General features: G+C 39.2%; 1 protein-coding gene across 3 annotated transcripts in view; it reads right to left on the bottom strand.

The window, feature by feature from the left end:
• The window catches only part of TRAPPC9 (trafficking protein particle complex subunit 9), an 829,667-nt gene that overhangs the window by 85,778 nt on the left and 720,062 nt on the right, over positions 1 to 23,827 (bottom strand). The window lies entirely within an intron of this gene.

Below are 23,827 nucleotides of genomic sequence, written 5' to 3'. Positions count from 1 at the left end.
TATCAGTGATGGAGAGAAGCTGGGAATAATATTAGGGATAATTGTATGATATTAAGAAAGAGAAAATGTAGGTCATTAGGAAAATCTTCTTGATGCTGTATTAGCCTGTGGAATACTCGAACATGGGAAGAAATATAAATCTCATTGTTTGGAACTTTTAAAACTTAAGACTCTATGCCTCAGCTCCTCATCTGTACAATAGGCATAAAAATACTTCCCTACCTCACAGATGATTAATTTATTAATGTCTGCAAGGTGTTCGGATACTGTAATGATGAGTGCCATAGAAAAGCCTACAAGCAATACTACACACTTACTCTGGTTTAATTCAGAATAAGATAATTTCTATACCTGGGGGGTGGGGGAGGGGGCGAAGTAAAGGAAGTGGTTTAACATCTGCTCTAAAACTGGAGTTTCAAATTTGAATATGTAAAACCTTTGAATCTGTACAGAAAACAGTTCTCTGAAAGGTACTCTCATATTTTGTGTCAGGGATCTGTTCTGGGCTATGTCTTTGGAAAACTGAAATAAGAAAATATACAGGGGTGTATTTTCAACACAGTGCACAGAAAATTATAGGTTTATTGCTCTTCATAATAGTAATTGTGGATCTACTCTACTAACTGTCACCCCAGCTGCATATCCTGTTATACAGTATAAGCTCATCCTACAGCATTAGTGTTTTAATACCCAATTACATCGGAGAGGCATTCCTAGTTTTCAAATACCTGCCCCCTGCCAGCCAATCCTGTTCTTTCATTTTCCAGAAAAAGGTGACAGATTCTAAGAGTTATAAGTGGGAGAAGGTTTTTATTAGAAAGAAGAAATAAATCATTCCTGATCCCAAATGTAGCACAAATGAAAAAGTGTATCGTCATTTTATTTATGGTACTACAGATTGCAATTTCAGCACAAGGTAAAGTTGTGCAAACAATGCCTCTGCTAAAAGAAAAGGAGGACTTGTGGCACCTTAGAGACTAACAAATTTATTTGAGCATAAGCTTTCGTGAGCTACAGCTCGCTCAAATAAATTGGTTAGTCTCTAAGGTGCCACAAGTACTCCTTTTCTTTTTGTGGATACAGACTAACACGGCTGCTACTCTGAAAAATGCCTCTGCTAGTATCTCAGGCTTTAAAAGAACATCACTTATTACATTGTACTTTTAACTTTCAGAAATCCAGTCTTTACAGGACAAATATTGCTGAGTTGACAGTTCTTTGACTATCAAAGGGAAAAGGTCTACTTTGACATCAGAACTAGAGCACAAAGAGAAAAGACGTACTGTGAAAGTATATACAAGCATCTAGGATCAGAGGAAAACATTAAACTTTCTGTGAGTGTCTAAAATATTAAATCCTGTCTCTCCATAACTAAACAGATTAGTGTCATAATGACCTCTACAGAGATTTTAAAAAATTTAAGTTCGGTAAGTCAGAACACTGTCTTTCTTAAATGAGATCAAGAGATACAACATATGAATTCCTTTAAAATCCACGCTGGTTACACCAAAAACAATATGGAAATTGTCATTGCTAAATTACTAGAAAATATGGATCTATGACTGCCTAGACTGTTCAGGAAAGGGCAGTTATTTATATATTTCTGTCCAAACTTCTCCAAATCTTTTTGAACGCTTCAGGAAGTTACTTCAGGTGGGCAAAATAAAATGAGAGCTGACCTTCTCACCACGTAGTTATTGAGATACCATGAAAAGAACAACCCTCATGTTATTTTGGCCCCATAAATAGTTCTTGGAAGCTACACTGATCCATGCAAAAATATAAACACAAATATTTTAAATAAAACTACTAAACCCTGTATACAATCCCAGCATCCAGGCAATTTGAGACCCAACATTTCCAATAATCCTTTATATGATGACAAAAAATAAGAGATATTGTGGGGAAAATGGAGCAGCAGCCATATCCACATTTAAGTTTCTATAGTGCCCAACAGATACAGATCAGGGCCTGTGGGTGGTAAGAATATTGTGTTTATTTGGGTATACTCAAATACTGAAATAGTCTGGTTCCAAACCACAGCCCTATTGGACTTAGGTACACCACAGATTTTTCTCAGATAACCAGAGCTATTTCTTCTACTTTTTGAAATATTGTTCAAGTAAAGCTTGGACAGTCTGCATTACTTCAGCAATGCAAATTAACTTGTAATACCATGTTTTAGAAACAGGACTTAAAAATATAAACAATTTCAAATACTGACAAATATAAATTCAGAAGGAAAAATTAAAACACATCTTTTTTTAACCTTGTATTATTATTCATCATAGAAGCAGAAAATTAATAGTAGGTGATTGAATTAACAGCTGCATTTCTTCACAATATTCCCCCTTACCTCCCTGCTTTCATTTTCTGATAGGATATCCTGACTTCTACACCAGGATCAAAGAAAATCTCTCAATTTGATTACAGATGGGACAAAGCAAAATTGTAGACCTAAACAGGCTCAGATCTGGATCCAAATGTTGCAGCTGAAGCCCATATCCATTCTTGACCAACTACAAAGTGTCATATGTAGAGCTGGCCTTCCCTGTAGGGATCCCTATTAAAGGCTACCTAAACAGAGGCAGACTGCAAATATATGTAAAACCCCACTTTTCAATCGCATGCCCAGAATGGTTATTTCTATTAACTAGTACAAATTAGCAGAAAAATTGAAGTATACAAATGAAATAAAAAGACGAGAAAAGATTCTGGTTTTATATTGTGCGTACTCAAAGTATCACACGCTGCTTTACTGATTGTGATTGGTAAATCAGAGAAAGATGCAGTGGCTACATAGACAAACCTGCTACACCATTTAATTGGGGTTTTTTTAATTAGACACTGAATTAGCCAAGTCACTGGAGTTTATCCCCTGCACTTTTTAAAAGATGCTATGGGAACTTAAACTACCGCTCAGTACAAGGAACACTTTATCGTCTCATCTGCAGGATGACACCTCAATAATGCATCTTCTTGGTAGGGCTATGCAATATCAACATGAGCGATGAACTCAGGAAGAAAGAGAACAAGGAAGAGAACAATAGTGTATCCAATGATTTTTAAAACTTTGAGACTAAAGAAAGACAGAGCCATCCCGTCCTACACAACTGACACTAAAAAACAACAACATTTCCCTTATGTTGTCCTGGATAGTTAAATAAATTAAAAAACAGGTACAGAGGAAAACTCAGCAATACTTTGAGCATTCTTGCTCATCTGTTCTTTCTTCAATATATTAATAGCCAAGAAATGTGATGGTTTTCTTCTAAACTGAGTGATTACAAACCCGTAAGGAATGACTGTTAGTTAATAAAGGGACAGGATTTGCAGAAGTAAGCCTGTCATTATTAATCTTAGAAATGCCAACTGGCTTCAGTTACACATGTAGGTTCCTTTTGACAGACCTCTATTTCAGAGTTAGGAGGATGCATCCACTTACTAACATGATCAGACAGGACAGTTTACATCAAAGCTATAAAAAGTAATGACATTTTAAAAAACAGAAGCCTATTAATTTTTCCAAGATCTAAAATAGGTCTCATAGACTTCTTGGTCAGAAGAGAGCATGATGATTGTCTAGTCTGACCACCTGCACATTGCAGGTCACAGAACCTCACCCACCCATTCCTGTAACAGTTCCCTAACTTCTGGCTGAGTTGTCAAAGCCCTCAAATAATGGTTTAAAGCATTGGTGGGCAACCTGAGGCCGGCCCGTCAGGGTAATCCGCTGGTGGGCCACGAGATAGTTTGTTTACACTGATCATCTGCAGGCAGGGCTGCCCACAGTTCGCCGTTCCCAGACAATGGGAGCTGCGGGAAGCGGCGTGGGCCACAGGGATGTGCTGGCCACCACTTCCTGCAGCTCCCATTGACCAGGAACTGCAAACCGCAGCCATTGGGAGCTGCGGGCAGCCATGCCCGTGGATGGTCAATGTAAAGAAACTGTTTCACGGCCCTCCAGCGGATCACCTTGACGAGCTGCATGCGGCACAGGTTGCCCACCACTGGTTTAATGACTAAGTTACAGAGAATTCACCATTTACACTAGTTTAAACCTGCAAGTGACCAGTGCCCCATACTGCACAGGAAGGCGAAACCCACCCCCCACTCAGAGTCTCCGCCAATCTTCCCAACCCCCAATATGGTGATCAGTTAGACCCTGAGCATTTGGGCAAGACCCACCAGCCAGACACCTCAGAAATAATTCTCTATAGTAACTCAGAGCCTTCCCCATCTAATGTTCCATCACTGGCCATTGCAGTCACAGATCGGCTACATACCATTGTAGGCAGTCTCATCATAACATCCCGTCCATAAACTTATCAAGCTGTCTTGAAGCCAGTTAGGTTTTTTACCCCCATTGCTCCCCTTGAAATGCTGTTCTAGAATTTAACTCCTCTGATGGTTAGAAATCTTCACTTAATTTCAACCCTAAACTTATTGATGGCCAGTTTCTAGCCATTTGTTCTTGTATGCACATTGGCAAGTAACTTAAATCTTAACTCCTCTCCCTCTCTGGTATTTATCCCTCTGATGTGCTTATAGAGAGCCCTCATAACTCCCCCCAGCCTTCTTTTGGTTAGACTAAACAAGCCAAACTCTTTGAGTTTCCTCTCCTAAGGCAGGTTTTCCAATCCTCAGATCATCCTAGCAGCCCTTCTCTGCACCTGTTCCGGTTTAAATTCAGCTTTCTTAAACATGGGAGACCAGAATTGCCCACAATATTCCAGATGAGATCTCACCAGTGCCTTGAATAATGGTACTAACACTCCCAATCTGTACTAGAAATACCTCGCCTGATGCATGCTAGGACTGTGTTAGTCTTTTTCAAGACTGTATCACATTGGTGGCTCATAGTCATCATGTGATCAACCCAGTTCTTTCTTCTCCTCTGTCACTTCCAACTGATACATCCCCAGTTTATAGCAAAAATTCTTGATGTTAGTTCCTAAATGCATGATTTTGCACATTAAATTTCATCCCATTTCTATTTATTCCAGTTTACGAGATCATTCAGATCTTCTTGTATGATATTCCAGTCTGACTCCATACTGGCAGCAGCTCCCAACTTTGTGTCACCCACAAATTTTATTAGTGCACACTCAACTTTTTGTGCAAAAGTCAGTAATAAAAATATTAAATCTGATTGGTCCCAAGAGAAATCCCTGAGGAACTACACTAGTAACCCCCCTCCAGCCTGACAGTTCACCTTTCACTATGACCTGTTGTAGTCTACCCTTTAACCAGTTCATATCCACTTTTCAACTCTCATATTAATCTCCATCTTCTCCAATTTAACTAACAACTTCCCATGTGGAACTGTATCAAATGCCTTACTGAAATCCAGGTAGAATAGATGTACTGCATTTCCTTTGCCTAAAAAATCAGTTATCTTCCCTAAGAAGGAGATCAGGTTGATCTGGCAAAACTACCTTTTGTAAAAGCATGTTGTACTTTATCCCAATTATCATTAACCTCTATGTCCTTAACTATTTTCTCTTTCAAAATTTGTTCCAAGACCTTGCATACAATTGAAGTCAAACTAATAGGCCTGTAGTTTCCCAGATCATTTCCCCCCTTTATTAAAAATAGGAACTATCTTAGCAATTCTCCAGTCATAGGGTATGACCCCGAGTTTACAGATTCATTAAAAATCTTTGCTATTGGGCTTGCAAATTCTTGTGCCTTTGAAGCATTTCCCAAAATCAGATTCAGTAGGCATAATTTTAATCTGAAGTGCTCCTGGCCCCTACAATGTACCCATAATATTAAGAAGTGAATCCTGAAAATAAGAGTAATAGTTAGCATTGCATGGAAAAACTTGACAAGACTCTGTGTAAAAATAAAAATAATAAAAAAAATAATTTTATAACTGAGATGAAATTTTAGGAAGCAAAATTTCTTCTCTGGATTTCCTGTAGAATTAATTCTCCAAAGGCAATCTGCTTGCCCTTTGAGTGGCCTTTCAGCTGTTACATTTTGCTGGCTGCCCTTGAGGAGGGTTTTTTTAATATCTTGTGAAATGGAGGGAATGGAAACTCTCAATGAGCAAAACACTCCAAAACGGAGGCACTTCTGCTTCAGTAAATACTTCGAGGATATATAAACTTCAGAAAAGGATCTCTTATTTTCATTTCCAAAGGCCAAGCATATTTATAGAGCACTTTCCAACAATGCTTCAGGAAATCAGTTCTTACACAGTAAAAGAAAATCTAACTAGGGAGAACACTGAGTATTGTACATCTTTGTCAAGGGGGAAAACACTATTATATTAAATATTAGTTTAAAAGAACTAATGACCAATACTTCAAAGTCTTTAAAAGGAAATTTTACATTTAATTAGGATTTCAGAATCTAATATGAGAGACTCCATCATCAGATACTAAAACTGGATTATCAGTGTGGATGTTTTCAAAGTATGAAAAACATGCCGATCTTAGACACCTGCAATATGGTAAAATTGGTAAAATCATTTTTTCAGTGGATACACTATTGTTCTCTTTCTCACTCTTCCTACAGCGAGGACCATCACTTAGTTTCCCACTTAACAGTCGCATTTTCAATTTCTCACCTTTAGAGCAATGCCACCAACTTGAAAATCACATTTGTCTGAGAATTTTGTACCGACTATTGTTACAAGTGACACCAAAAATTACTGTCTCTGAAAGAGGAAAAAGCTCTCTATACTTTTCACATTTGACATCAATGCATATAGTTAGTTGTGCAGTCAGCCATTTTCCGAAAAGACTTATAAACATCAACCGCGGAACAGAAAAACCTTTAAGTTTTTAAAGGGAATTTTAAAAGAAAAATGTCGGGCTTGGGCTCTAACATTTAAATGGTGTTCTTATCAAAAACGACTTGAGAACAAGTAGTCAAAAAATCAAGTTGACTTTTGTGCGTTTAATAGAGACTTTTAATACCCTAGAGGCCTCATACTCATTTCTGATCTGCTGGGTCCTAGCAGAGTGCCATACATAGTTGCTTCTGCTCATATATTGTAGAAATGGAAACTATCAAGTTAAAAGTGGTTTTGTTTTTTTTAAAAGTGAATTAAAAAAATAATTTCCCCACAAACCATCCAAGGGTTGGGATGGGTTTTACCACATTTGCACTAGTGAAATGGATACTTCGGAACAGGAAGCTTTGAAGTAAATTTTTCTCATGGGGAATGAGCCCTACGCCCAGCAATACTCAACAGGCAAGAGCCTTTTGTGTAGAGGCCCCTATGCCTTCCTACCTCTGTTTTCCTGCCACGGTGGTTTCTCTGCACTGGCATGAATGGCACTCTAAAGGCATTAAACCTTAAAAAGATTATTTTAAGCCTGGTGATACAGTTTCTGACAGGCACTATGCAACCATATTCCTCTTCAAACAGCTTTACCAGTTTTACCAGTTTTATTAAAAATTAATCTCTTTCTCTTGGTCATGCTCTGAGACATTCAGTGAACAATTTGCTATGAATAGTCTTGGATTCTCAAGGAAATTTTTACTGAAAAGCATCCTGTTTCTTAAAGTGCATTATATGAGTACACCTGTCAAACAAAGCTTTAGACTCTGTTTCATGTTTCCATTTATTTGGACACTGGCACTTCTAGCCTTAGCGCCGAAGCATCTTGTTGGGATTGTGAAAAGTACCAATAGTTAAAGGATGGGTTCCCTTAAAAAAGACAAGAGACTGGTAGAGCTACTGTAGCTCGCCAGAGGAGCTGGTCAAATAATGAAAAAAAAAATCAATTATTTGCCACTAATTTATCTAATGAAGTGGGTTCTAGCCCACGAAAGCTTATGCCCAAATAAATGCGTTAGTCTCTAAGGTGCCACAAGGACTCCTCATTGTTTTTACAGAAAAAAAACAGCCAACTAAATAGTTGAATTAATATTATTAGCCATATATTGATTTGGGTGAGTAATGACAGATGTATTTGAGAATAATTTATTGAAAAAGCCCCTAAAATTAATCAGATAAGTTATTTGCAACAAATAATTTGTACAACCTGATAACTAGAGATATGAAAAGAATTGTCAACAAAATCACATGAAACTTGCCTTTTCTAAGGGTTCATTACAAAGTTGTAGCTCGGGTCAAATTGTTGAAAGGTTCTCAGACTGTCTGAATTAATGTTGAATCATTCTGAAGCACACTAAGCTGGCTTTTTGTTATTTTAAAACTCTGTGACATCACCACTGTTGCATGGTTTGAATGTGAAATCAAGAGAAACTCAGCTGTTTTGTCTGAGCTTCAAGTAGAGATTTTGGGTTAAGCACAACTCAAACGCAAATTGAAAGCAAATCTCAGGGAAGCACAAACACACATTAACTAAAGCCAAGCTGCTTTAATGCTTGTCTGCACAAAACCTGTGAAGTAAAACTAGTCAGTATCTTTTACCCACAAGTAAGAAGTGGTCTTCCAGATTTTTCAGATTGCACATGGCCTTTCCTTTACTCCAAAAGGGCTTTTGATGTAAAGTGATTTAAAGTGCTATACAGAGCCTTGTACAAGTATCTCTGCACAGAGTAAGTTTCATTTGATAGGCTTGGAAATATTAGATTTTTACTGGTAAATGTCAATAAACATCCATTTCCTCGTATAAACTAACATAAAAATATTTCCATCGACAGTAATCAAAATGTACAGATAGGCACAGTAAGAAAAATTCTGCTTGAAAACTTATTAGAGTTTGATCTCACTACTGAAAATGGACCACAAACCGTCAAAGAAGTGGTGCACTGCATAGCTGCTGCTAGAGTTTGATTTAAGGCTATTTACTTTGTATATTTTGATATACGATGTTGACAATTCGTGACTTGCAGTGCAGTTGTAGCCGTGTCAGTCCCAGGATATTAGAAGGTGGGAGAGGTACTATCTTTTAGTGGACCAACTTCTGCTCATGGGAGAGACAAGCTTTTGTGCCACAGAAGAGCTCTGTGTGGCTCAAAGGCTTGTCACACTCACCAACAGTCATTGGTTCAATAAAAGATATTACCTTACCCCCATGTCTTTACAGTTACAAAGCTTTAACTTTTTTAATCTCAAGATCGACTGTCATTAAATAATTGTCGGCTCCCCCATTGTCTGAACCCCTCCCCACAATTTCCTGCAAGCGCAAACATTTAAAATAGAAAAAAAATGCTTAAAAATAAATATTGATATTATCTGTCAAAATTATATAAAAAGATGCTGTGATTGTAGCACGTGTAGGTATACTCATATGAGCTTTAATCTAGCTAGCACAAGTAACAACAGTAGGGCAGACATGGTGGCACGGGCTTCAGTACAGGCTTGCTGCCTGAGTACAAACCCGCCAGGGACCCTGGGTCGTACCCAGGAGGATAGTGTGGGCTAAAGTCTGTGCCACCATGTCTACACTGCTGTTACTCCTGCTAGCTATATTAAAGATAAGATGGGTAGGCATAGCCATCTGCAATCACTCCTTCACCTGCACTGTAGGCATAACCACAGAGACTACAGCATAATGTTTTACCACAAGTGCTTAATTACCTCTGCTTCACGGTTTAAAAACTATGCTGGCTTCCACATCAGAAAAGTTTGTGTTTCCTGGAACACTGGTGGGACTATTTGAGCTTCAAGATAGCTTTTTTTTGTGAACGTCTGAGTCTCTTCATGAAATATATGCCTCTCGGTAAAGAGTAGATTTGCAGGACTTGTTTGCACACCTCTCCGCTTTAATTAGTACTCAGAAATAGTCAAAAGAGTGGCAGAAATGGCACTCCAATAGTTCCTTTTGTCGTGTCATCTTTCAATCTGTTTATTCTTTAGGACCACTTCTGCAAGTATGTCCTAGTAACACATAAATGGAAAAATGCCCCTCCTGATCTATGGAACTTTTTCATGACCAAAAATCATTGTGCTGTCAATAGGTTGTTTTGTGACTATCCTATCACACACTGATAAAAATGAGATCACAACTGAAAAGGTGCTAAATGCTGCTTTTTCACTGGAATTATTTCCTTATTCTGAAGCTGTCAGAGAAACTATACCCTTTTTTATAGGATAGATGTTATCTAAAATCTCTAAGCTATAGCTGTCAGTACCTCTCTGATTATGTAAGTGACTGTCAACATTATAGACTCAGGTTACGATTCTAGGGTATTAAAAGTGTGACTTGACATGTAAGGAAATTTATGTTTTCTTAACAAAAAATAACATGCCAACATTGTTCTAAACCTGAAGCTCAAGAAACATACTGTATTTAAGCCATTAATGTGCTGCTCAAACACCAGCAAGGTTCCTGGCAGTTTTGAAGCCATGAAGTATGAGGAGATATTTACCCTGCATTCATAGAATCATAGAATATCAGGGTTGGAAGGGACCCCAGAAGGTCATCTAGTCCAACCCCCTGCTCGAAGCAGGACCAATTCCCAGTTAAATCATCCCAGCCAGGGCTTTGTCAAGCCTGACCTTAAAAACCTCTAAGGAAGGAGATTCTACCACCTCCCTAGGTAACGCATTCCAGTGTTTCACCACCCTCTTAGTGAAAAAGTTTTTCCTAATATCCAATCTAAACCTCCCCCACTGCAACTTGAGACCATTACTCCTCGTTCTGTCATCTGCTACCATTGAGAACAGTCTAGAGCCATCCTCTTTGGAACCCCCTTTCAGGTAGTTGAAAGTAGCTATCAAATCCCCCCTCATTCTTAGGTAAGCAATGACGTGAAAGAAACTAAACAGACTTTGGAAGGACCTCGCTTAACATTCAAATGCGCATTTAGGCAAATTCTTTTTCTGAGCTTCCGCAAAACCTACGGGTTAAATTCTGCTACGTGAGTGCTACTCCATGCAATGTCAATGAGAGTGGGGAAAAAATGTAAACGAGAGCAGACTTTGACCCCAAGCTTTAAATATACAGTACCCTGTTTAGTTTCACCTGACACAATGAAATTGATAAGATTTTACAAAGTAAGGGAATTCTGAATAATCCTACCATACCTGTTCTGTGCATAATAGAGTTTTTCAGGTCCCAGAGCTACCAACCTTGCACTTTTACATTCACTTTAAAAATGTTAACACAATAACAAACAAACAAACAAACAAACATTGTTTCTGTCAGGGAATAATGATAAAACTATTCCTTTAAAAGCCAACAGTATTTCCAATTCAGAAGTTCAAAGAACTATGTTTATATTGAAGTAATTTGCCATTTGTTAAGCACATTTTAAAGATGGCTAAAAGGAGGTAGAGAGAGTTAAGTTACTTGCCCAAGGTCACACAGGCAGTAAATGGCAGAACCAAGAACGAAACTCAGGAGTCCTGACTTGTAATCCACCATTTCACACGGTATCCGTACGCTTATCTCACTACTGAAAATGGACCACAAACAGTCAAAGAAGGGGTGCACTGCATAGCTGCTGCTAGAGTACAAACAGAAATGAGTCAAAAGGCATTAGGCACTGCCTCTGAGAAGATTAATATGGTACACTGTGTTTAGACCGGACAATTCAACAGCTCATTTTTTAAAGTTCTATTTAGAGAGTTTATTTTGTCTTCATTTTAAGGCAGAGAAAAACATAGTAAAATGCAATTTAGAGAATGGGGAGCGCCCACAGGAATTCATATAAACAAGCCTCAGTTAATGAAACTTACTGCTGGTGTTAGGGAGGAAGAAGGGAAGTAGAAAGCCAGAAGAGTGATTTATGAGATTAGGTATCCAAAACACACAGTAGATTCCTACTGAAAACAAAACTTTCCCCACACAGGATAATCTTTCAATAATGTATGACAATATTAATAAAAAATCAATTCTGCACTTGAGCTACAGAATTTGTTTTCAATCTCAAGTGATTTTTGTCTAGTTACAGCTAGTTTCTGGTCACTGCAAGATTGTTATAAAATAAATAACTCCTCTATATTTTTTCTTAATAATCAGAATGTCCAATTTAGCCTAGCTTTCCTTCCCATCAAACATATGTGCCTTCTACACAAATACTCCTCAGCAATTTATGAGGCTTGCCCTAGAGGAGAAATCTGAATCTTAAAAAAAGTTGTCACCAAACACATTAATGACCTACTCTTTCCTAAAAGAGATCATTCCTCAACCACAAATAGGAAACCTGCCAGTTAACTGGAACCGATTTGGGCAACCATAAATAAAGAAGAATTCTATTGTTCCTGACCTTCAGCCTCAATTTTATTGCATTAATTGAAAGGAAACAAACTGGAGATGAATTAACAAGATGTGCATAAGCATCTCTAGTGACCTTCCACTGTAACTCTCATCCTCCGTTACAGCACACTACAATCCAGTATTTGAAAAGTGAAAAGGAAGAAAAAGAAACTACCATGCATCGTACCTCCTGTGAATCCCTACATGCATAGATCCCTACATTGTAAGGAAGATGCCTTAAAGTCTCTACTGATGTGCTGTGTTTCAGGCAGACTGCTTTCTTCCTGGATAGGCAACTAGGTCATAACATTTTGTCCCTCTAATCTTAACAAGTTTTGCTATCTCAATATCCCATTACATTGCTCACAGACAGGTAAGAGATTCTTCTAACACTGCATAATACCACCATCTGCCATCTAATGGACAGTTATATTCTTTATCTAAAATTAATTTGTATTTCAGCTACAATTTACAACTTTCCCTGAATTAAAGTAACACAATCCTGCAAACTTTTACTCATGGGAATAATCCCTATTCATGGGAGTAGTCCCACAGAAGTCATTTGGCACCCAAATATCAATGCTAGGCAGCTGATAAACAGTAGTAAGAGTGCATTACATTATCATAGCTGTCTCACTGTAACCTTATCACCACCACCTTCTGTATGTTGTATCCAGGTGTTATCTTTCATCTTATATAAGATTTTAAGCTCTGTGGGACAGGGACATCTTTTTTGTTACGTGTGGGTACAGAGCCTACTACAATGTGGCCACAAATTGTACTCACTGCCACAATATAATAATAATGCTAGACAAACATGATCATTAGAATGGGACAACCTGAGTAAGCTTTACTCGCATTTCGCATTGCAGGACAGCTCATAATTATCCCTAATATAGTGCTTTCATCAACAAATTATGTTCTATGTGCAGAACACTGCTGATTGCTACCTGTTTTTTACAGCTTTCTCACTCCATAATAGGGCTGCTCGCTCTGTGAATGTTCTTGCACTCTTTATTACAGTAAAAACAATGTCCTTCCAAACAGAAGAATATCAGAAAGGAGCAATAATTAATAACATTACTGATGCTGGGAATGTTGCTTGGAAGTTAAACTACTCTCTCACTAGAGGTGATACCTTCGGTCGGGAAGAAAGCACATTGGCAGAGCTTGCATCTCCCCTGCCCATACTGTCCATGGATAGAAGAGTTCACTTTATTTATTCTATGGATAGAAGACTTAACTTTCTTGGCCTGTGAGTACAATACGTTTCCTCTGTACTAAAATGCAGTTAAAACATATATTAAAAATAGAATAGTTACCACGTTAATCATATCAAACACCATTATTTTCAATTCTAAAAGTGGCTTAGATAATGAAATGGATAGTGAAGACAGGCCAGTGGTGGATTAGCCACTGGACCAATGGGGCCCATGCCTAGGGGCCCCAGCCAATTGGGGACCTCCAGAAAAATGGGCACTCCCACACCCCGACCCACTCCGCCTGCCCGGCACTCCTGCCAGGGAGCAGGGAAAGCCCCCATGCCCTGACCCTGTTCCCTGGCAGGAGCGCCAGGCGGGGGGGGAGGGAGGAATGGGGGGACTGCAGGCCGAAGGTATGGGGAGGGGCCCCCACTTGCTCTGGCCTAGGGCCCAATAAAACGGTAATCTGCCTCTGAGACAGGCCCATCTCTTCCAGCATAAGAAAACAGCAGTGTGCCTGAGGAATGACAGGCTCCTAGAAGGGCAGACTGGAGTCAGTTCAATGAGAGTGGGGCTAGCCCTATTGCAAATGGGTGCATCCGTACTTGAGAGGGAGCATGAGAAGGGAGTGGAGCAGAAAAGCAGTCACTGCAAGGAAAGACCTCAATGGCAGCTGAGTGGGAGCAAGTGAGGATCAGGGGGAATGATATCTTTTTGCGGAGGAGATTATTTTACAGAGCGCTGGCTTCATCAGATATGGGAGATCAGGAGTGTTTTGGGGAATCTGAGGAGTCTTTCTAGTTTATTTCTGGGAGAGGCGCTCCATCTATGACAGGGCAGACGGAATAGTAAAGCCGAGTTGGATTAGCCACATGGTATGAAACATGTATATGTTCCTTTTAGACTTTTTCTGTCTTATGCAAAGCTGCAAAGGTGAAATGAGTGACCTTTTACAATGCTGACAAGTTCGTATCTCATCCACGGCTTCTTTTTCTAGCTTTTACTGACTGGGTAATCTGGCTGTTTTCTAAAAATATATTAGCAGCTACTATGTCTTGAAGAGGATCTTTAGCAAAATGAAGAGTTGAAGACAAAGCATTGTGGTAGTAAATGCGGACAGGTCAGAAAAAGATCACTTTCTCTGCTCGCCATCTGTCAGATGGTTATAATGCTGAATATTTAAACGTGGTGATGATAATGACTTTCGCTGTATGTGAAGGGAAGAATTACTATACATTTGTAAAACTAAAGTACAAGTCTGACGACTGGTGACAGGAGTGCAAGAAAAAATGCTACCCTGATCCCAAGCAGTGGCTGATTTGAATGAAGGAGAATTGGCCTTTCATGGCTGATGGGAGCAGAGGCAGCAGTTAGTCCGATGACTTTCCTTTGAAGAATGTGCACATTTCAATGCTCATTCGCTCTGATATGGTGCCTGAGGCTGCCCTTTCAGCGTAAGTGCCCTCTGAAGATGTTTTTCCCCTTAAGTGTATTTTTTTTAATTAAGAATCAGCACAAAATAGATGTTGCTTGAGGGGAAACTGTGTCAACTCACATGGCTTCTTCTCTGTAACTTAATTCATACATTTTAAGGCCAGAAGGGACCATTATGATCATCTAATCTGACCTCAAACCTCTCCGTGATTTAGGCCTTGTCTGCACGAAGAAATTGACTATATACAGATATACTGTAATAGTTCCCCATGTAGACACTATTCCAGAATAAGAGACATTTAATTCCAGAATAATTACTCAGCCCACAAAGCACAGTAATTATTGTAATAAAGTGATTTTTATTCTTGAACAGTGTCTACACAGAGTGTCAATTTCTCTGTGCAGATACTGCCTTAGTTTCCCATCTGGAAAACAGAACACCGAGCTACCTCACAGGTTAATAATTAAGCCTGTAAAGTGCTTTGAGGTCCTTGGATGCGAGGTTCTATGTAAGTATTATTACTGTTAATATGTAAGTATTAATACTGTTTTAAAACTGACAGCGTTGAAATGCCAGTTCAATTTTCCTACTCAACACAGATCTGAAAGTCAAGTTGTGATCTTTACATTTTAATATTATCCCCACTAATATCCAACAGATTTCTGTCTCTCCCAAGTATCAGCTGCAGATATCTGAAACCTCTGACTGCTCTGTACTCCCAGGCGACTGGATGCCGCTCAGTTTCTAGGAGGGTTCTATCATATCTTTGGGGCTTCTTTGAATAATTGTTTCAGGGCCCTGCTCTTCACCAGGGTTCCCTGGGTGCTTCTCCTCTGTCTCAATAGCTGTTTTTCCCCCATAGGTAGGGCAAGACTCCACACTGAGGTATCTTCCATTCTTCAGATGGAGTTTCCAACTATAGGAAACCCTGTGCTTTTTATCTCATAGCTTCAACAGAGCAACAAATCAGCTGAAAAGAGCTCTTAGTCATCTGAGACTTAAGAACATGGCACTTTCCATTTTGCATGAAGTTGAGACCAGCTCAGGTCTCCAGAACCTTTAGGACTAGATCTCCTTCTAAAATTCAAAAAGCAACCCAAAATGTAAATTCCAACGGCTGTTTACTACCGTATATGGAATAAGATGGTGATTCCACCTAGTTGCTAGTACAGAGATGTCCATGTAAATATATATTTATCAATACAACTATTTTGTAGGACCTCCCAAAAGAGACAAAAGGACATAATCCTTGCTCCAATGAGGAGCTAACATAAAATATGATCTAATGATGGGTAACGGGACAGTAGGCTGGGAAAGGAGGTTGGGTTATAACAGTTATCTAATGTAGTAATTCAGCCAGGGCTAGTGCACAGAAGGGTGGAGTTAGTGTTTTTTTCTTGTTTTTTTGTGATGGAATAAAAGCAATACATGCCTAAACTGGCTAATTTATTGTAGGTCATTTTCATACCCTGCAGTCTACCAACTATGGGCTGGGAGATTGTTCAGTGATTACTTCATTCCTTCATGTTGACACCTGCAGTGAGAGAGACCCACTGCTGGTCACCAGTGTAATGTCCAAGGACACCATCTCTCCATGGTAACCACTCCCGGCTTCCTGGGGCTAGACAGGTAGGATACTTTCAGAGGATGGAAGTTGATCACACAGAAGAATAAATGTGCAGAGTGGTCTGAAGTAGAGGCTTACACATGCAGCCAGTTTGAAAATCAATATCCTTAGTCTCAGAAGGGAGCATCTTCTCAGCACTGATTTATACTGATTCTTACTGTGGGAACAGGAGGAGCTGGACTGGCAACGCTGCCTGAGACACATACAGAGCCCAAGGTGTTGGGCAGAGTCTTTGAAGTGTCACAAACCCTGGAGGGGAAGCAGGACCGCTGAGAAGAACAAGACAAACAGAGAGCTTATTTGGGACATCTTAGAGGATGTGCTGCATGCCCTGTGAGGGAGGTGGAGTGGGAGCACAGCTCTTTATGTTGGTTTCTAGGTAAAGAAATGGGCAGAGGCGGAAGGACTTGTCACATAAATCCAAAACCTCTTAGTCTGCGGTTGCTGCCGTGGGCCTTGCTGCTAGAAGCCCGATGGCCTGCTCTGGAAGGGAAGGGAGACTTAGAGTCTGGGCCTGTTCCAGTTATTCTCAAGAGGGAGTGAGCAGGACATCTCTACTGTGGCACCACAAAGCCACACCTGTGGCATGTGCTGCCCAACCAGCTTCTTGACCGCTCTGTGAGAAGCTGAAGATGTCTGCCTGGGGCTGAGGTAGGTGACAAACTGGAGAAAGTCACAGCAGAGGGAAATCAATTGGTTCAGACTGTCAAATTAGTAGGAACAGAATGCTGCATTTTAAAGCTGTTATTTTCCCCCTCAGCCGGACACCCTCACCTCACCACACACATACATCTGAACATCTTTTCCTTTGAAAGAAAAAACTCTATCCCCTCTAAAGCCCGTATAAGAACTGGCAGAGTAGGCCATGACAAAACTGGAGGTGCAGACTCCTGAGGTTATGAATGATTAGGTTTCCTCCTGTTTCTTTTCCTTCCCAGCACTTAGAAATGCTACCAATTAGGAGCTAAATTTATAATGGATGCAGTTTTTGTTAAAAAAAAAATTACCCAGCATTTCTCACTTGTAATGTGATTATTCTTTCTCTTGTACCCTAGAGGGTTTTACAAAATTAAACACTACAGTCAGCTCCAAGCCTCTAGTAGCTATTTAGGAAATACTGATGCCTATTCTAAACAGAATTGCATGAATTACTTTATATACAATTCATTTAATAAGTCAAAGCTAATGGTGGTAGCCCCTCATACTTCCAAATAAATAATAAATAACTGAATTTAGGAACATGATTTAACCAAATTATCAGCTGCCTGTGTTACTCTAAGAGATTTTAATAATATTTTGGTATCATTTAAAAAGAGGGGAGGCCCTTGGCATTATCCTGTGAAGAATGAACAGTTTCTCTGAGTGTGTGTGGGGGAGGTAGAGGGTTGGATAGTGCCTGTTTTAAAAGCCTACACAGCTGGCCCAGATTAACACAGATTCAAACAGAGCACTTGTACAAAAACCAACACCCTCCTCCCTCTTTAAACAAGGAGAAGGGGACTGGGAGGGGGAGTCACGATATGTCTGAGCCTGTATTTTCAGATAATAAATATTATATTTAACTGCACTGGCTGACAACGAGAAACTTTAAAACAGTTTTTTAGTATGATCTTCCTCAGAAGACACTACTACATTTACACTATGAATAGTTAACAATGAGTGTGATCCTCAGAGCACCTGTTTTTACCTTGTTGTGTTACTTATAAGTCTTTTATGCACACGCAAACAGAATTAGATATCTGTATTTTTCTCTCTTTCTTTTCATTTAATATTTAGGAGAAACTATATTTACCTCTAGAAATGCCTATAAATATAATTTGATATAGTAAGAGTGTCTATGTTACAACAACACTGGATGCACTTTGATAGAACACTATTTTTATTTAATATATAACTAGATCACTTGATTATATCAACACACACAATAAAACGATAATACAAAACAGGTGGAAATCCTTATTTATACTGGACAGGGCCCTACAAAAATATGGATTCAAATTAAGTAATTTTATTATAATAAATAATACTTGCTAATGATATAGTGCTTTTTATTCAAAGATCTCAAATCATTCTACAATGGTATGTAGGAAAGTATCATTCTATTCATTTAAAGCTGGGAAACTAAGGTACTGAGAAACTAAATCACCTTCCCAAGGTCATGGAGCAAGTCATTGCAAGAATGGGGAAGGCAAATCTCCTGCCACCCAGTCCCATGAACTACCCACTGGAACATATTACCTTCCTTTTTAATTACAGGAGACCAAAGATTTGTTGAAACTGACAAAGGAACTGTGGGTGGCACAGAGTATGCTTATGGTTAGACTTTAGGGGAAATTACTCACATAGGCATCTTCTCTGTGATGTAATTAATAAACATTAGGCCCATTAGGATCATCTAGTCTGACCTCCAATCTCTCTCTGTTTTAGTTTCCCACCTATAAAACTGATGAAAACGTAATATTGACCTACCTCACAGGTTACTTAAGGTTGAAAAATGCTTTGAGATCCTTGCATACAAGCTTCTATATCAGTATTAGTAGTAGTAGTCATTACCATTATGAAACTGACTGTGTGGAAATGACAGGCTGTGTTACTCACCGCATACTGGAAAGTCAAGCTATGATTTTAACACTAATATCCAGCAAACCTCTGGGCTTCGAATGTACAACCCTCTAGCCTGCTGCACACTAACTGGCCATGTGGACCCAGATATTGTGTACTAGAAGTTCCATAGTGCACTTTGATCTACTGCTATTTCGAACACCCGGTTGTTGCTGCAGTCTCAGGAACTGCTTCTCTTTTCCACACTAGGCTGGGGAAGACGCCCCATTCAAGTCTCTTGCACCCATCATATGGGGTTCCCATCTATTGGAACACTTATATGATTTTTATGTCACTGCTTCAACAACAGGCTAATGTATGAGGTGGATTCTATACTGTGCTTCTCTCAATGCCCTTGCTCTGGTGCCTGCATAAACTTATTTGAGCCAATAGTCTCTACTATTACCATACTTGTACACTTTCTACTGTCCCTTACCTTCTCTCCCAGAAAGGTGCATTCAGATTAGACTGAGAATTTTTACAAAGCCAAGGCTAAGCAGTAACAACTTTATTCCCTGCAGGTTTCAATTTAATCAGGCTTTTCTGTTGTAATAGAATATAGATGTGAATTACCCTGAATTTTCACTGTAAGAATATCTTTAGGGCAGTAGAGTACATTGTGGGTGGGTTTCTTTTTTAAACTATCATTAGCATCATTTTAAAAATACCATTTTGTGAAATATTCTTGGTTTAAAAGGACAGACTAACTCATTTGAGAGGGTGCCTTTGTGCGAGTGTTTGATGCAGTCAAGAAGAGACAAGATTTGCTTTCCGTTTTATTCAACAAGGAGTATAATTATGATATTCACTATAGAATTCAATATCTGCATAAAATCATGCTACTGACTAACTATTCTAACCATTAAAATGTAGCTTGGTAATTTATATGGCTAAGCAACTATTTTACATATAGGAAGAAAAAATAGTAATGACAAAAATGGTGCATCAATTAGTTGCAGTTATAAAAGGATCCTGATCAGCTTCTCTAAAAGAAAAATATTAATATGTAGGGTAAGGCCTATTAAGTATAACAAATTTAAACACTACTTTGAAAGATCCATAAGCAGCTCATTACACACATTAATACTATTTGGCTAATCCTGTTTAAGTGCCTTAAGGTTACAATATATAACTAATTAAGTGACAATGTATGTTACTGCTTAGTAACACCTTACTGAGAATGTGAAGCTGCCTGGAAAAAAAATATTCAGCCTTAAAAAGAAAGTCCCAGGAAAAAAACCAAAACATTATGCAGAAATATTATTTGAGAATAGGTTTGCTGCCTCTCATTTCAGAGAGATGATGGACTTAAACACAATGCAGGGAGCATGAAAGGCTTTGGGAAGCATATAATTCAGACTTCTCTACGGTACTACATTAGATTATGCCACCAGCTATCTCTCCATATTGCCACCAGCAAGGATCATTCAGTTAGAGCTTGTTGGAGAAATTCAGAAGAGACAGTTTTTCACTGAAATTTACCAATTCATTGAAATTTAAACATTCCACAGAGAGGGTTTGACTCTAACAAAGCTCCTCTGGAACCAAATGTTATTTATCCCTTCACCTAACACAAGAAGCAGGGGTCACCCAATGAAATTAATGGGCAGCAGGTTTAAAACAAACATAAGGAAGTTCTTCTTCACACAATGCAGTCAACCTGTGGAACTCATTGTGAAGGCCAAAAGTATAACTGGGTTCAAAAAGCATTAAATACAGTCATGGAGGATAGGTCCATCAGTGGCTATTAGTCAAGATGGTCAGGGATGCAACCCCATGATCTGGGTGTCCCTAAACCTCTGACTGCCAGAAACTGGGATTGGATGACAGGGGATGGATCACTTGATAAATGCCCTATTCTGTTCATTTTCTCTGAAGCATCTGGCTTTGGCCACTGACAGAAGACAGGATACTGGGCTAGATGGACCAGTGGTCCGACCCAGTATGGCCAGTCTTACATTCTTACGATAGAATTCAAAATTATAGAATCATAGGGCTGGAAGAAACCTCGAAAAGTCATCAAATCCAGTGCCATGTGCTGTGGCAAGACCAAGTAAACCTAGACAGGTGTTTGCCCAACTTGATTTTAAAAGCTTGCAATGATGGGGACTCCACGACCTCCCTTGGAAGCCTACTGTGTAGCTTAACTACCCTTATAATTAGAAAGTTTTTCTTAGTATCTAACCTAAATCTCGCTTGTGGCAGTTTAAGACCATTACTTCTTGTCCTGCCGCTGGTGGACATGGAGAACAATTGATCAGTGTCCTCTTTATAACAATCCTTAACATATTGGAAGAGTTATCAGGCCACCCCTCCATCTTCTTTTCTCAAGACTAAACATTCCCATGTTTTTCAAACCTTTCCTCACACCTCCGGTTTTCTGAACCTCACCATTTTTTGCTCTCCTCTTGACTCTCAAATTTGTCCACATCCTTCCTAAATGGTGGTGCCCAGAATTGGACACAGTACTACAGCTGGTATTGACAAATTGGAAAATTGGTCTGAATTCAAAGATAAAATTCAGTAAAGACTAGTGCAAAGTACTTACTTAGAAAGGAAAAATCAAATGCACAAAATGGGGAATAACTGGCTAGGTGGTAGTACTGCTGAAAAGATTCTGGGGCATTATAGCGGATCACAAATTGAATAGGAGTCAGCAATGTGATGCAGTTGTGATAAAGGCTATTAGCGCTCTGGCATGTATTAACTGGATAGAAGAGACAGGAGGTAATTGTCCCGCTGTATTCGGAACTAGTGAGGCCTCAGCTGGAGTTCTGTGGCCAATTCTGCGTACCACACTTTAGGAAAGATATGGAAAAACAGAAGAGAGTCCAGAGAGCAGCAACAAAAATGATCAAAAGGTCAGAAAACCTGACCTATGAAAAAAAGGTTAAAAAACTTGGCATGTTTAGTCTTTCGAAAAGAAGACTGGTGGCGAGGAGATGGGGGGAAAGGACCTGATAATAGTCTTCAAATATGTTGAGAGCTGTTATACAGAGGACTATGATCAATTGTTTTCCATGTCCACCAAAGATAGGGAAAGTAGTAATTGGTTTAATCTGCAGCAGGGGAGATTTAGGTTTGATATTTGAAAAAAACTTTCTAACTACAAGAATAATTAAGCTCTGGAAAAGGCTTCCAATCCCCATCATTGCAGGTTTTTAAAAACAGGTTGGACAAACATCTGTGAGGGATGACCTACGTTAACTTGGTCCTGCCACACACAGGGGCTTGACTTGATGACTTCTTGAGGTCGCTACTAGCCCTATATTTCTATAATTCTACAACTGGAATGATGAAGGTTGGTAATGACCACAAGGGAAAGAAGGTCCAGGGTGCTAGACGGGGACTTAAGTTCAATTCCTGCTTTGGCAGACTTCCTGTGTGACCTTGGGTAAATCACTTAGGGCCAGATTTTTAAAAGTTATTTATCCGCCTGAATATGCAGATAGGCACCTAATAGGATTTTCAAAAGCACTTAGATGCCTAATTCCCAAATCATTGAAATCAATGTGAATACAGGCAGTCCTCGACTTTATGACATTCGACTTATGACAAATGGCACTTATGACATTTCGGAATTGACACCCTGATTCAACTTATGACAATTGCTTTTGACTTTATGATGCTTGGTCCCGCAATGGATTACGGTTCTGAGTTCCGACGTTTCGACTTGTGATGCAGTTTTCAGGAACCAACTGTGCCGTAGTCCGAGGACTGCCTGTAAGGCACCTAGACACTGGAAATTCCAATTAAATACCTATCTGCATCTTTAGGCACCTAGATACCTTCACCAATCTTGCTCTTAGTTCCTCTGTGCCTCAGTTATCCACCTATAAAACAGGGATACATAGTACTTCCCTACCTCACATGGGTGTTGTGAAGATAAATACATTCATGACTATGGGGCGCTGAGATACTATGGTAATGAGGCCCATATAGGTATCTGTGATAGACTGATAGATACAGAAGGCAAGGACAAACATTTTAACTATAAAATAATAATAGGAGGAACAGATTTTTGAAATGTCATGGATATAGAATCAATTAAAAAAAGGGTGCTTTTGGAGCAGTGCTGAGATTAGTGACACTGGTCCAAGTACCGAAAATTAAACTGGGTCAAAGTAGCCCTTTGAAAAGAGAAACAGAGATGCTTACAGAACAGAAGAGACCATTTCCCAGCTAAACTATATTGCTTTATAAAGAGGCACCAAAAACATATTTTCCTCATATCCAGTGTATAATAAGGGGGTAGATCCGATCAGATGTTAGCAGGAAATAAGCACTTTTTCATCTTTTCAGACAACAGGGCTTTTATAAAACTGATTCATTCATGTATTTACTCATTTGGCAGACTAGTTTCCCCAAAAGGCTATTTCAATTCAGCAGTGTTTGCACATCAGAGACAAAAGCTGACAAACTGGGGACAATGGCTGTTCAGTAATATAATAAAGTGTGAGAATGGAAAAGCAAACAGCTCATCTAGATTTATCCAAAATAAACAGACAAAGAATATAAAATACTCAGCAGTGAAGAAGAAGCAGGCAGTAGAGAAAAACAAATGGGAGTTAAAGAAAGCAAGGGAGGGCAGGCTGAGATGAGTGCACAGTTAGAGCTGATGGCTGGTGCAAGGAGATGTTTGTGAATACAATGATGGCAGTTTCCTACCTACTTACTAAGTAGCACTGCTCAGGTGCCTGGCATCAGTGCAGATACTTGTAAATGCCTGGAATAAATTTATGCTTTGACTTTACAATGAATATGAAATGGGTTCCCCTTCTGAAACTCTCTCAGAAGAAACAGGGTTTGTGTGTCTTACTGTGTTTGAGAA

This window comes from Lepidochelys kempii, chromosome 2, assembly GCF_965140265.1.
Source record: "Lepidochelys kempii isolate rLepKem1 chromosome 2, rLepKem1.hap2, whole genome shotgun sequence".
NCBI lineage: Eukaryota > Metazoa > Chordata > Testudines > Cheloniidae > Lepidochelys > Lepidochelys kempii.
This window is presented reverse-complemented; position numbering and strand designations above follow the sequence as displayed.